Source organism: Protomyctophum parallelum (assembly GCF_964188405.1).
Source record: "Protomyctophum parallelum genome assembly, chromosome: 18".
NCBI lineage: Eukaryota > Metazoa > Chordata > Actinopteri > Myctophiformes > Myctophidae > Protomyctophum > Protomyctophum parallelum.
In genome coordinates, this window is record NC_139716.1 from 20,079,813 (window position 1) to 20,094,631 (window position 14,819).

At 42.7% G+C, this 14,819-nt stretch overlaps 1 protein-coding gene across 1 annotated transcript in view; it reads right to left on the reverse strand.

Moving 5' to 3' along the window:
* nhsl2 (NHS-like 2) overlaps positions 1–14,819 on the reverse strand; it is a gene marked incomplete at its 5' end in the record, with an annotated part of 192,467 nt that overhangs the window by 75,989 nt on the left and 101,659 nt on the right. The gene's annotated exons all lie outside the window — the stretch shown is intronic.

A 14,819-nucleotide genomic window follows, 5' to 3' on the forward strand; every position in this document is an offset into this window, starting at 1 on the left:
TATGAAATTTGCATAACTAATGCCCCTGCACAGACACCAGATTACATAACTCATCCTGTAGTCAGGAAGAACAGCGCTTTGCGAACGAGAGAGAGCGAGAGAGAAAGAGAGAGGGAATATGTAATAATAATATATGCTATCTAATATTTTTGGAACGTGGCTTTGGCTTCGACACTACGATAAATCTTATCAGAATTTAAATGAGATGCAGAGAGAGAGAGAGAGAGGGGTTGTCATTGTTACATCATATAGGAGTGCGACAGGGTAAAATGATCCTCGACGCTGTATAAGCAATAACATCAGCGACAATGAAATATGGTAGTAGGTATGATAGTTCACGGTTCACATTTACTGTTTTTTTTATATATAGAAGTGATATATTTGTACGTCTCTAAATGTTCTGATGAATTGAAAATGGTGGACCCTGTTGTAAACAAGTGTTAATGCTTTATCACATGTGTTGTCCACGGTAACAGTCTTTGTATTGAGTTGTCAATCAATCAATCAATCATAAGAATATAGTATAGCCATACAGAGAGAGAGAGTGTGTGTCTGTATATGAGCACAGAATGTGATGTTTGATGATGTATATAGATGATATAAGATCGCTGCTCACTTCACACAAGTGTGATTGTCTTTGAACTCAAATCTTTGCTTCTGGTGGTCCCTGGAACAAAGTATTTTTGAGACGGGGGACAAATACATATAATTTTTGGGGCTCCTTGAGTTGAAAATGTTTGAGCACTACATCATAACACTACTGATATTAGTAGTTTTTGTGTCTCTGTGGGTACAGTATGTATGTGTGTACATACAGCTGTAATCTGCGTAACTCGAGAACCGGCGTTCGCCCCCCACCGACTTCAAAGTCGACACACGCGCTCTACACCCCCACAGGGAGTGCAGAGCCCGGTGTCGAGTCCGTGGGATATAGCCCGGTCAGAGAACGCTTGGCTTTGATTAATATTATGGTGGATCATTTATAGAGTAGTACAGTATGTCGGTCGTTCTTCGATTTTTCAAAAATAGCAGACCTACAAGCTCGTAGTGCTCCACTTGGTGGCGCGCTATGAGCTTGTAGATCTGCTATTTTTCAATAGCTAAATTATAACATAATGTTTAAAACACCAAAATGGGTTAAAAAACGTGTGTTATGCTTTAACCCATTCTGACCGGGCACCCATTTTGGTGTCAGCATCATGTTATGCTTTAGCTATTGAAAAATAGCAGATCTACAAGCTCATATCGCGCCACCGAGTGGCGCGATACGAGCTTGTAGGTCTGCTATTTTTGGAAAAATCGAAGAACGACTGACATTTTTTTAATCTGATCTCAGGTCAGAATGAAAACTGTCAGGATGTAGAAGACATTTTTAGAATCTGATCTCAGGTCAGAATGGGTTAATGAATGATTTGCGATGTCTCTCTGGACATTGATGCGGTACTGGTTCGATTGTGGAATCAATCCGGGGTTGGTTAATTGGTCTAAATGGGAGGGGCCTAGCCTTTATAAGGAGCATCTGCCCCCAGCGATCAGCGTAGGATTGGAGGGAGCAGAGCCACCTTGGCCAGTGGGCTGTAAATATGTACTGTATATACTGTATATGTTCGGTTTGTTCATGTGGACTCTGCAAAGGTGAATTAAAAACTGGCAACGGAAGTGTCTGTCCTGTTTTGTTGTTTTGTTTGTCTGTTCACATTTGTCATTGTTTAACTGTTTTTTGTTTTTTTTATTATGTATTGTATGTGGAACATTTACATTACCTGTCATTATTTTTTTCTTTTTATATAACTGAATTACTCATTGTCAATGATATTCTGAAGTATTAAAAAAGAAAAAAAAAATGGCAACGGAGTATTTTGAGAGCTGGTTCAGTGCCCATTTTTCTGACATCTGCATAGACTTCATATTTTGGGCACGCCTGACAAAGAACTCCATGAAGAGACACAGACATAATAAGGGGCATGGCATCTCCAACTTGCATCGTTCCAAGTAGGCCAGTGCCCAACGGGCATGCACCGCTCTATATAGTTTCTATAATCGGCCTCAGGTTTTAATGGGTTAAGTACAATGAGAATAAGTCCAAATGGGAATAGTCATTACAAAAGCGGTCCAGTCACAATCTGTGTCTTTTTTTACAAAGCTGTGCAGTCTTCAATTTCCCCTGGGGGATTAATAAAGTATATCTCATCTCATCTCATATCTCAGTTACTACTGTCATAACAAAGCCAATAGGACGCCCTGTCATTAACGCCTAATCATCTAAATGCTCACTATAAAGCCATCCAATCAGGTCCATCCATCCATCAAATGCCTTGTTACTTATTGGCCGTCAATCACAATTGCTTCTTGCAAAGCCGCACAATTAGGCTCATCGTTAGAAGACCACCCAATCAGAATCATTATCAAGCCATCCAATAAAATTAAAGCTATCCTAGTATTATTAGGCTGAATAGGGAGATCTAAAGGTCCTTTGACGAATGACGGTGAGCTTCTTGGCCGTTTCCCATGAAACTCTACCATATTATTGGCCAATTCCGTGGAAAGAACTGCCAGAACTGTAAAAAGTGGTGGAAGAAGAAGAAAAGACTGCAGAAAAACAATAGGGGCCTTTGTCTCTTCGGGCTCGGTCCCTAACAATAGCTTAATAATAATAATAATAATAATAATATATTTTTTAATATATTTTTTATCCCACGATCCCACGAAAAGACAGAATGCCTGCTTCTGAATGAAGACTCTGTTCACCCAACCATCCGCTCCATGGACGGCAGTGACATCAAAGAAACTGAGGATTTCAAATATCTTGGATCATACGTAGTCAGTAGCAGAAAGGACTTCCTGACAAGGAAAGGACAGGCCTGGAGTGCTTGTAATAAGCTACATCTTATATGGCAGTCAGACATCTCAAGAGCTACCAAGATCAACCTGTTCAAAGCCTGTGTGGAAAGTATCCTTCTCTATGGTGCCGAAACATGGACAATGAATAAAGAGTTTCGGGATCGTCTTGACGGAACATACACAAGACTCCTCATGCGTGTCCAGAACCTCTCATGGAAGGACCATCCCACAAAAGCTCAGATTTATGGAGGCACCCCCCCATCTCAGTTGTGGTGGCAGAAAGAAGACTCCGCTTTGCTGGACACTGCCACAGAGCAAAAGACCAGGTCATTTCGGATATTCTTCTGTGGAGACTACCCTGCCCATCAAGAGGAACACGACCTCTCACTTTTCCAGATGTTCTGAGTAGGGACACAGGACTGACTGTGAATGAACTTGGTGTGGCAATGAGCAACAGAGACCAGTGGAAGCAGCTTGTGTCGCAGATCTCGAGGCCACTCGAAGGATGATGATGATCCCACGATTTTGTAACCCATTTTTCACCCCTGTGTCAATAATCTAATGTGATCCTGGGCTCTACACACCCTCCACCAACATAGTTCCCATATATGGGGTGGGGGACAAGGGGAGAGCAACGGACTGGACTCATGCTTCCTTCATGCCTGAGTGTCCAAGTTGCTCCTTTACACCTGACAGGGGGGAGTTTCCCTGGTTGGACGTAGCGCGTGGAAGGAACACGTTATTCCAACCAGTTCCTTTCAATAATAATAATATAATAATAATAATCTTCATTGTCCTAACCGAAAAAACAACAACAAAAACCAACACCTACGGTAACCATTGTAGCACAAAACAACATCACACAACACAACAACAAGACAATACACTCACTCACTGTACCCACAGGACACCATCCTATGGGACAGTTTGTTTAATGTTTAATTCACTGTACCCACAGTACACCATCCTATGGGACAGTTTGTTTAATACACTCACTCACTGTACCCACAGGACACCATCCTATGGGACAGTTTGTTTAATGTTTAATTCACTGTACCCACAGTACACCATCCTATGGGACAGTTTGTTTAATGCCGCAATGGACAAAACTCTGCTGAGACAAAACTTTGTCCACTTCAAGGTTCTGTATCTTGGCCAAATGGCATGAGGTCAAAGTAGCCATTTGTTATTCCAAGTGCACTGCAAAGCGTGTCATCATCATCATCATTATAATCGTCACCTTTATTTATACTCGGAAATACAGTTGAGGGCAAGCCCTCATTTTCAACGTAGCCGAGGTTACAACACACAAAATACAGTCACAAAACAATACATCAAACAACATTATAAATCAAGATACATTACAAAGGAACTTTATACAGAACCACCATCAGAAAAATAGATCAATTGAAGCAGGAGCAATCACGGTGAACAATGTTCTGGAGCATTCCTTTGAACCGACCGAAGGATGGCAGGGAGCTCAGTTTGAAGGAGTTTTGGAGTTCATTCCATGAAGTTGGGCCATTGACAGGAAAAAGCTGTCTTGCCCGACTCTGTCTGGGCCTGAGGAACCTTGGGCCTTAAGAAATCACTAGAGCGGGTCTGATAGGTGCTATTGTTCAGTTCCATCATGGAACAAATATAGTCAGGGAGCATCCCAGCAATGGCTTTATATAAAAATAGGTGCCAATGCGTATCTCGCCTCTCAGTCAGAGAGGATAAACCTGAGTTATCATAAAGTTCACAGTGGTGGGTACCATAACCATTACATCACCAGTAGTCCACCGCAAGGCAGAGTGGTAGACGGTGTCTAGCCTTCTGTAGCGATACTAATATCACTGCGTGGATATGGATATATAGTCTCGTCCCTCTCAGTATAAAATTTTCTTCTGCAATGTCCTGCCCCATATTTGCATACTGGGCCCTGATTTAGCCTGGTTCCAGACGAATCCGGTTGGCTCTTCGGCCGTGAAGTCTCCCTGCACAATTGAGAGGGGCCAGACTTAATCTGCCTGGAGCAATATGCACTGCAAAAGGCAGACGAAGGCTGGCTATATGCGAGGCTAAAGCATGTGGTGTGCTGTTATTGTTCATAACATCAGAACGTGTGGGTGTGGGAAGTCTGAGGATCTTGGAAGCAATACGGGTAAATACTGAAAAGTTTGTTTCTGTAATGCGTGGACTAGTGAAAAAACATGCAACGGAACAATATTGATATTCGTTATATATATATATATATGGAGGACAAGGAAATATGGGAGAAAAGGAACGAGTGATGAAATAACAAATGAAACACATGCATGACAGCTGAGAAGATGGGCACTGAGATGAGAGAGAGAAAGACATTTGGCTCTAAACAGACAGTATACTGTGGCAGACTATACCTAACCACAGTAACTGATAAAAAACCTGAGAAAGACTTTGACAATGTATACAGACTGAGTGATCATGGCAATAGAGAAGGGCAGACACAGACAGACCTATGGCTGCCCAGAGAGGAGAGGCAGACAGAGAGAGAGACAGAGAGAGAGAGGAGAGGCAGACAGAGAGAGAGACAGAGAGAGAGAGAGAGAGAGAGAGAGAGAGAGACAGACATGGAGAGAGTCAGAGAGAGAGAGAGAGAGAGAGAGAGAGAGAGAGAGAGAGTCAGAGAGAGAGAGAGAGAGAACATAAAAGGTTTCCAGACAAGTATAGAACAAACGATGCAGCCTGTTACTAATGGCCGTGCAACAATGGAACAGAGATAATGAGTCCTGAAGAAGAATGACCACTGAGTTGTCGTTCCCCAGGGAGGACGACAGGACTAACCAATTCTGACCTGAGATCAGATTCATACGAGGTTTCCACTGGACACACACTGGTCTGATTAACCCATTCTGACATGAGATCAGATTAAAATAATGTCAGTCGTTCTTCGATTAAAAAAAAAATAGCAGACCTACAAGCTCGTAGCGCGCCACTCGGTGGCGTGCTATGAGCTTGTAGATCTGCTATTTTTCAATAGCTAAAGCATAACATGATGCTAACACCAAAATGGGTTCCCGTTCAGAATGGACTAATGACCAGAGGAAACTGGAAGACCACCTGACCACACTCCGACAGTCACACAGTCTTTATGTTAACCCATTTAGGCCCGACGTCGAAATAAATAAATAAAGTCTTCTGAAAGAATATATATTCAAATATTTGTGCCACCTTTTCACGATTTAAAAAAAATAGCAGACCTATACAAGCTCGTAGCGCGCCACTCGGTGGTGCGCTGTGAGCTTGTAGATCTGCTATTTTTCAATAGCTAAATGATGCTTAGTTAAAACACCAAAACGGGTTCCTGTGACAGTGGTTTTCAAACCTTTTCATGTCAAGGAACCTCAAATTTGACACTCATTAGCCTGCGCACCCCCATTAGAAAATATATGCCAAATTCCCTCCCCCCCCCCCCTCTCAAGGACCCCCTTGGGTGGGAACCACTGCATTAAGACCTGAGACCCATTCTACAAATGCTTTCCAAAAATGTTCAGAAATAGCACATACTTGTATACATTAAGCTCACAGCTCACAGTTGTACAAGCTGTGAGCTTGTACAAACTGCTATTTTTTAATAGCCAACGTAAAAAAAATATCTAAAATGACACGGATGCTTTCCCGGTTTTAATGGGTTGACCACTTACAATCTATAGCGTCCCTGTTTTATCATTATATAAGCGAAAAAAACTTCAAACATTTTCAGAAATCGCAAAAAAGATATAGCAGATCTACGAGCTCACAATGAGCCATTATTCATTTGTATTCATCCATCCATCCATTCAGTCACGGTATTCATCCATCCATCCATCCATCCATCCATCCATCCATCCATCCATTCATTCATTTGAAATCCCAAACATGGAAATATAAATATTTACTTTGAGGCAGCGGTGGCCGAACGGTTTGCCGAGCGGTCTTGATACCGGAAGGTCGCTAGTTCGTATCCCCGGACCGGCACGTTAAAATGACCACAGCTGAAGTGCCCTTGAGCAAGGCATTGAACCCCTATACCATGAAATGTTCTATGAGCAGGGCCTGGCTGTAAACAAGTTCTTGAGCTTAGTCCAGTTACACTGGGTAAACATAGTAACTTTGCTTTGCTTTGCTTTGCGTGCACTCTCCAGGTCTTCTTCAGACTAGGTGGGACACACTTTAATGAGTATTACTCATCACGTCTTTCACTGAAATATATTTAAAATAAGGCAATGATACTTTTACTACTGCTAAATTAAACATTACCCTTAGACACATCGTGACTCAAATATATTCTCATCTTCGTGATATTGGATTGTAACTCGACACATCCAGACAGGTCGCCTCATGCTGTCCATGGACAAGTTACAACAATAGACAATTATTTTGTCCATTGTGACTTATTAGCACTGCATTTATGCACTTTGATGTTTGACAAATGCTGTGCCGATCCCTTATATTGCACGGACATTATTGATTTTTGAACATTGAGAAAATAAGAAATAGCCTTTGGTGAGGAGTGAGTACAGGAGGCAGACGGGCACGGTGAAATTGTTTCCATGTCCATAATGATTGAAAGATATATATTTTTGCATGAGTACTACAAGAATCATCAACTGAAAGGCAGACCATCTTTCAGCCCGGAATGCTATAGTATAGAGTGTCTGAATGAAACTATATTAGTTATATTAGTTTACTTTGATGTGATGGATGGATGAAGTCCACTTAAAAGTAAAACATACGACAATGTAAGAAGCTACAAGTGGACGGTGGATAGCGTCTTGAACTTTAGATGTTTGGTGTGTAGAGCAAACCGGACCATCTACAGACCCAAGAAAATAATCCAACATATAAATAGAAAAGACGTACAAACAAACAAACTAACGTTCAATTTACACAACACTGATGATAGTGCAGAAGGCAAAGCTCTTCGTCTACCGAGCAATCTTCGTTCCTATACTCTCACCTATGGTCATGAAGTGTGGGTCATGACCGAAAGAATAAGGTCGCGAATATTTAAAATAAGCGGCCGAAATGAGTTTTCTTCGGCTGGCATCTCCCTTAGAGATATAGGGTGAGAATTTCAGTCACACGAGAGAGATAGTGTCGTCTATGAAGCTATCTTGAAAAAGTTTAATCTGCAACACAATTTTATACACCATTATGTCGTTGGGGTCCCTGTTTCATCTCTCTCTCAGCTAAGAAAAAAACGTTGAAGATGTGCTGAATTTGACGTCGGACAGAATCATTTATTCCAGAAGAATAACGGGACGGTACTTGCAACTTGCAATCAGGCTTTACGTTATAGCTTTTTGAACGCCGGGGATCATTTGAAATGTCGAAGACTGATTCGTTCCCTGAACACCGGCACTTTTGTTTTTACCGTCCCATCATCCATATGGTCTTGAATCAGCTCCAGAAGGACATTAAACTGGAGCTGCTTTACTTGAGTTTGTATTATTTATTAACCCTAGAAAACTAAACGTAACTTTCGTCAAAACCATCACCAAACTCGGGTATATTTTACCCATGTATTCCATAGAAAATATTTCTCATCAAAATATTGAAGTACAGCAATACATGAGCAACTTGAGGTATCATATTTCATCATGACTTTTCACAACAACAAAAAAATGGATATGGTGGGGGGGCTATCATAGGGGGTCAAAATCAGTGAAAAATGTCCCTAAAAAATAATGGAGCTGGGAACTTCTCCTTTGGTCCACCCATTCCTGGGACATGTGAGAATGGTCCAGTGACAAACAGAATCACTAAACCCTGGTGAAATTCACCCGAACAAAAAAACAGAGATGTGGGCAGGGAAACAAACCTATACCTATCTATGATGTCACTGAGCATCATCAAGGTACCCACCTCAGACATCAGCAACATTATGAAAATTACACAAATATTTGTCCGGGTGAAAATCAAACGTGTTTAGTGTTCCCCTGGAACACTTAACGTATTTCATGCATTTAGCTTTGTTATTATATTGCATTTCATGTTGCAATCGCTGCTGGCTGTTCTCTTGGACATGGGACTTTGTTGCAAAAATACTTAATTATCATGGTTGTTGACCCATTCAAACCCATTCAGACTCTACAAATGTTCTTCTAAATCAGTTTTCTGTAAAACCTATGTTTCTACGGTAACAGTATCAGTGGTCAAGCATGTCAAGGACCCCAAACATTATATTTATTTGGCCAACGACCACCATTCTCAAGATATGTTGTTCCAGGGACCCACCAGAAGCAAAGATTTGAGTTTAAAATGCTGTCTTGAAAAAAATATAAATAAAAAAATAGACAAATGAAGTGGCGCGCTATATGAACTTTTTAGTATATATATATTTCTTATAATATCAATCAATATCAATCATGCAAATAGAAGTATAGGAAAGATCAAAGGCCTTTGTAAACGTGTATCATTCACACACTTAGCATCTACACGCAACGCTAAAGACAACGATAATTAAAAGGTCCCTGCACACTGCTGCCTCTTCGGACCAGAATATCGGAGCGGCAATTTTAGAAAAATAGCAGACCTACAAGCTCGTAGCGCGCCACCGAATGAGCTTGTAGATCTGCTATTTTTCAATAGCTAAAGTATAACATAATACCTAGTTAAAACACCAAAAGGGGTTCCCACCGAAAATGGTCTTAATGTGTTAACGGCTGTGAACCAGCCGAGCTGAGCTTTCTTTTATTTTTACATTTTTTTGAGTAGCCAATTATTTTTATCACTGTGATTCTTGTATCCAAATGTAGTCGTTATGCTAATTCATTCCTCCTCACACATGTCTGTGCATGTTGCCACTGCTGTTGTACCCAGCTATAGCATGGCTAATAAGCCAGACCGAAATTGCCTGCCGGCGGATTTGAGTCTGGCTTATATTAATAGCCAGGCTAGTTGTACCTACTGGCTCACCTGACAGTGAGGAGCCCCCACCGGAAGTTTTCAACCAGTGGTCCGGGGACCACCAGTGGTCCTCTGGGGGGGTCCCAGGGGGTCCCCAGCTAAATGGTGGAGAGTTGGTAATCAAATGGACCATTATAGATCACAAAAGAAAATATTCTTTAGTTTTGGGAAGAGAAGGATACATTTCATCAAATGATGGTCCGTGGCTTAAATGCAGAATAAATATCAGGCCTTGATATGAAACGGGTTGAACACCACTGTGCTAGACTGTAGAGAGTCCAAAAATAGGCTATTGAATGGCTTTTTCCCCCCCCTTCATCCCTGTGGCACCCAAGAGCCCTGGCTTTAAACTTATACTTGCAGTCACTAAATTAATCTCTGCTCACATAATCTTAATAAAGACGGTGAGAATGAATGAGGCCCTTCAGGCCTACTTAACCCATTTTGGGCGGGGGAACCCCTTTTGGTGTTAGCATTATGTTATGCGTTAGCTGTTGAGAAATAGCAGACCTACAAGCTCGTAGCGCGCCACCGAGTGGCGCGCTACGAGCTTGTAGGTCTGCTATTTTTGAAAAATCGTGAAAATATTTATTTCAGAAAACTGGAGGATTTAGAAGATTTTTTTTTTTTTTTTTCGAGGTCAGGCCAAAATGGATTAAGATAATAATGAGTCCTGTCAGAAGCTTATCAGACTATACTGTGACCTGTAGTCACAAAGGAAAAAGTTTGAATCCATGCTCACGACCTAGTGCAAGATATACGTAGACTCCTGTATGTCATGCATACTCTCTCTCTCTCTCTCTCTCATTGTAAAATAAATCAGAAATGTCCTTTAGCCCCTACTAAAGGCTGTAAACGTCTCAGCCTGTACTGAGAGCTCGGCAGTCGCAGCGGGAGGGATTCTACATTTATTTTAGTTTTTTGTATCCTCGCTACAGTGTTTGAAAACGGCCCACTTTGTTCCGGAGGCTCACAGAGAAGCCTGCAGTCCCAGAGAGATAGTTTGCACTTAATCTGAGGGAGACTCGCCGCAAGTGAGGCATTTTTTTCAAGATAGCGAGGCAGGCTTTGATGAAAATGGCAAAAGGCCTCAACATCTCTACCACCACCAGGATGACTCCAACATCTCTACCACCACCAGGATGACTCCAACATCTCTACCACCACCAGGATGACTCCAACATCTCTACCACCACCAGGATGACTCCAACCTCTCTACCACCACCAGGATGACTCCAACATCTCTACCACCACCAGGATGACTCCGACATCTCTACCACCACCAGGATGACTCCAACATCTCTACCACCACCAGGATGACTCCAACATCTCTACCACCACCAGGATGACTCCAACATCTCTACCACCACCAGGATGACTTGAACACCTCTACCACCACCAGGATGACTCCAGCATCTCTACCACCACCAGGATGACTCGGGGACCCTTTTAAAGACCCCCCCCCCCCACCACCACCACCACCTCAGATATTGCAGCGAAACCACGCAGAGAGGCTATGTAACTTTGTTCACATTATGGGTGCAGCCCTGGCGTAAAAAGCTGCCATATTCAACTGGGCACACCAAAGCAGACCAGAAAAAAACACATAAGCAATGTGGTCCCAGGGGCCACTAGTAACAGATATAAGTTATCCTAAAGGTCCCATGGGCCACTAGTAACAGATATAAGTTATCTTAAAGGTCCCAGGGGCCACTAGTAACAGATATAAATAATATCCTTTGTGCCTGTATCTATCCAGGCCTTAAATGCTGATATGAGGAGGTAACTTTGACGCTTCTTGTATTTTTTTAATATACAACTGTTCTTGCAAGTGATGATGAATTCCAATGCTACACTGATAACTTGAACTGACTTCCTGTTTTATTGTTTTATGTGTACCCATGTGTCTTTACTGTATTTAATGTGATTTATGTTGTCTGCCTGTTATGATGCTTGCTGTACAACAAATCGCCCCTCGGGGACAAACTAATAAATGAAGCTGAACCTGAACTGGTATAGCTATAGCTCGCCGGTTATACTGTCCACACAGCAGAGTAACGTAAGTATATAGAGTAACGGTTAGCCCTGCTTGAGATTACATTTCCGTCCTTTCACTGTCCCAGTATTTTATCTGTATTCTAATGTTTAAGATCGGCATGTTCAGGCCCAGGCCGTAGCGTAACGGTCTGGGCACCGGACTGGTGATCCAGTCGCGGTGTGCCGCGGGTTCGACTCCCGGACCCGACACGGCCTTTACCGCATGTCATCCCCCCATCTCTCTCCCGTTTCCTGTCAGCCTACTGTCTGTCCCTTAAAAAAAAAAAATCAATAAAGGCGTAAGCCGCAAAAAAAATATCTTAAAAAAGATCGGCATGTTCAATATGATTGCTTGTTCTTTAAACAAACAAAACTATGAATGTATTAAACATGCCTGGAGAAGCCACTTGCAAGCCCCTGGAGGGTTTTTAGGCTTTCTCCTTCACATTTTTTTATTTAGTGTATCAATTCCCGAAATATTTTTGTCTGTGAAAATAAACAAACAAACAAACAAATGAGCAGCACAGGTTGGAACCAGAGACAGTGCTTTGAGACACGTAAACATACGGGTGGGTGTTTGAGGCCATGGCTGCAGACAGTCCACCACCGTCTTGGAGGTGCAAACAGTCAAGGCTCATACATAGTCTGGATTTTCGGTGGTGGGGTGACCACCGAACTACAACATTACGTCACGAGCCACGTCACAAACCACCGCCACCTCTCCAGCCCTTCTCTCTGTTTTTACTCACCACCGCTCAACGGTGGTCACCTCACCACCGAAAATGCAGACTATGAATAGGCCTTCAAGTGTGTATCATCAGGTTACGATTCCAAGGCAACCTATAGGTGACCAGATGTCTTGGGGCAGTGGGACAGTCCCTAATTTCCAAGACTTTTCAGACGTCCCACAGAAATGTACCACATTGTGACTGGCAGGTAATTGCATCAGTGTTCAAAATTGCCCTAACAGTTAGTCCCCAAATAGTTGGCCTTCTGTTGTAAAGCTCTCTCACAGTGTCTCTGCCTGCAAGATGTGTTTTTTAAGCCTGTTAAAATAGCATAAAAATAAAGCATGATTTTAAAACAAAATGTGAGACACCAGAGGAGTTTATAAATGATAGCCAATAGGCCTATAATATAGGCCTATTGGCTATCATTTAGGCCCATATAGGCCCTATATGGTCGAATATGACATCAAGGCATCAATAGCGACTCAAGTAGTAAGTTGCTAACCCGGTGCTTGTGTGGGACAAGTGGGACGTCCCACTTGTGTGGGACAAGTGGGACGTCCCACTTGTCCCACACAAGCGATACTTCGGTCCCTCAAATGAGCAGTTTGGATCTGGTCACCGAAAGGCAACCTGGCCTGGAATCGTACCTGGGACAACCAGGGGCTCTTGATCCCGGATGCGGATGGACGCCCTCGTAATGTATCACGTGATATGTTTTCATACTCTTACTGTGGAATTTGTATTTATTCCTAGATCAGTGGTTCTCACAAACTGTTTCATTTTCAAGGACACCCCCATAACTCTCAGAGTTACAGACCTGTAAGGGTCCATTTGGAACCCCTGAAGGAACCCTGAGGGTCCATGGCCTGGCCCTGGACCCCAAATTTGAGAACCGGAGAGTGTCCTTTTGTTTTATTACACGGAAATCGGTATATCAGGAACATCGGTACATCTCTACAACCAGGCCCTGTGACCAAAACACAGTCCTACTGAAACACAGCTCAAGTTTTTACTAGCTTTTTTCTACAGACACAGTTGTGCAGACACACGGGATAATATCAGACCATAATATCAGTACAGGACCTCTTCTGAACGGGTCAAAATGCAAACCGCTCCACAAACTGTTGCTACGCGACGGGGCCAAAAAGCGTGTCCGAGCGTACAACAAAGAGAATGTCTGAACGCCAAAACCTCGGCATTCTCCGAGACTCTCCACACAGGCACAATACGGAGCCGGTTTGACATTCACCAGGAGTGGCGAAATTCACAAAAGGATTGTGGAGCTTTGCCGAGCGCTAAACACACGCAAAGGCCATAAGAGACGGTTTCATTGTCCAGAGCATCTCTCTGAAAAAAGCGTGAAATGTGCCTTCCGACTCCTGAAATGCACCCCTGAAACATCCAGACCTTCCAGTGATCAGAGAATCAAGAGGGTTGACACTATAATCTCAAGCAAGGACAAACAGACACTTTGTCTTTCTTTTATCTGTATTGTATTGTGTTTTTGTATGGACGTAGTGTTGGGTGCTTGCACATATGCACACATGGCATCAACGCATGGTGCTGTGTGCAGGCACACTACACTTTGTCCTTTTTATCATTCATTTTTTTAAGAGCCCGCCCAGGGACTACAGATGAAATTTAGCTTTGGCTAACTCTGGCCCATTTACATTGATGTGAAAACTGACATGTTGATTAATGAGCTTTGTCCCTGTCAAAAAAAAAACAGCTGGTGGTGTGGCAACTGGCAAGGTCCACAAGGCACTGACAACAGCATGGCAGCTCAACAAGAACAATAACAGGGGATGTAATGGAACAAGAAAATGTTGAAGTTATAGTATGCAACTTCGGGCCGCGTGACTAAACAATATAATGCATTGTTTACCCATCATGTCCCTCTACTATTCCAGTAGTTATCTGCCACTGGAGTAGAAACACATTGCCCTCTTGCTGTTAAAAGAAACACACACACCTTTGTGCATGTCACTGATCACATGACCCCAAGTTCTAGACCTCCAGTTCTAGGCTAAACAGAAAATAAAACTACCAAACTTTTTCGTGCCATGAAGGACTGCCAGATATATTGAACGGCCATGCATTTGGCCACGGACCACCCATCCAAAATGATATGCATTTGGCCACGGACCACCCATCCAAAATTATATGCATTTGGCCAAGGGCCACCCATCCAAAATGATATGCATTTGGCCAAGGGCCACCCATCCAAAATGATATGTATTTGGCCACGGACCACCCATCCAAAATTATATGCATTTGGCCACGGACCACCCATCC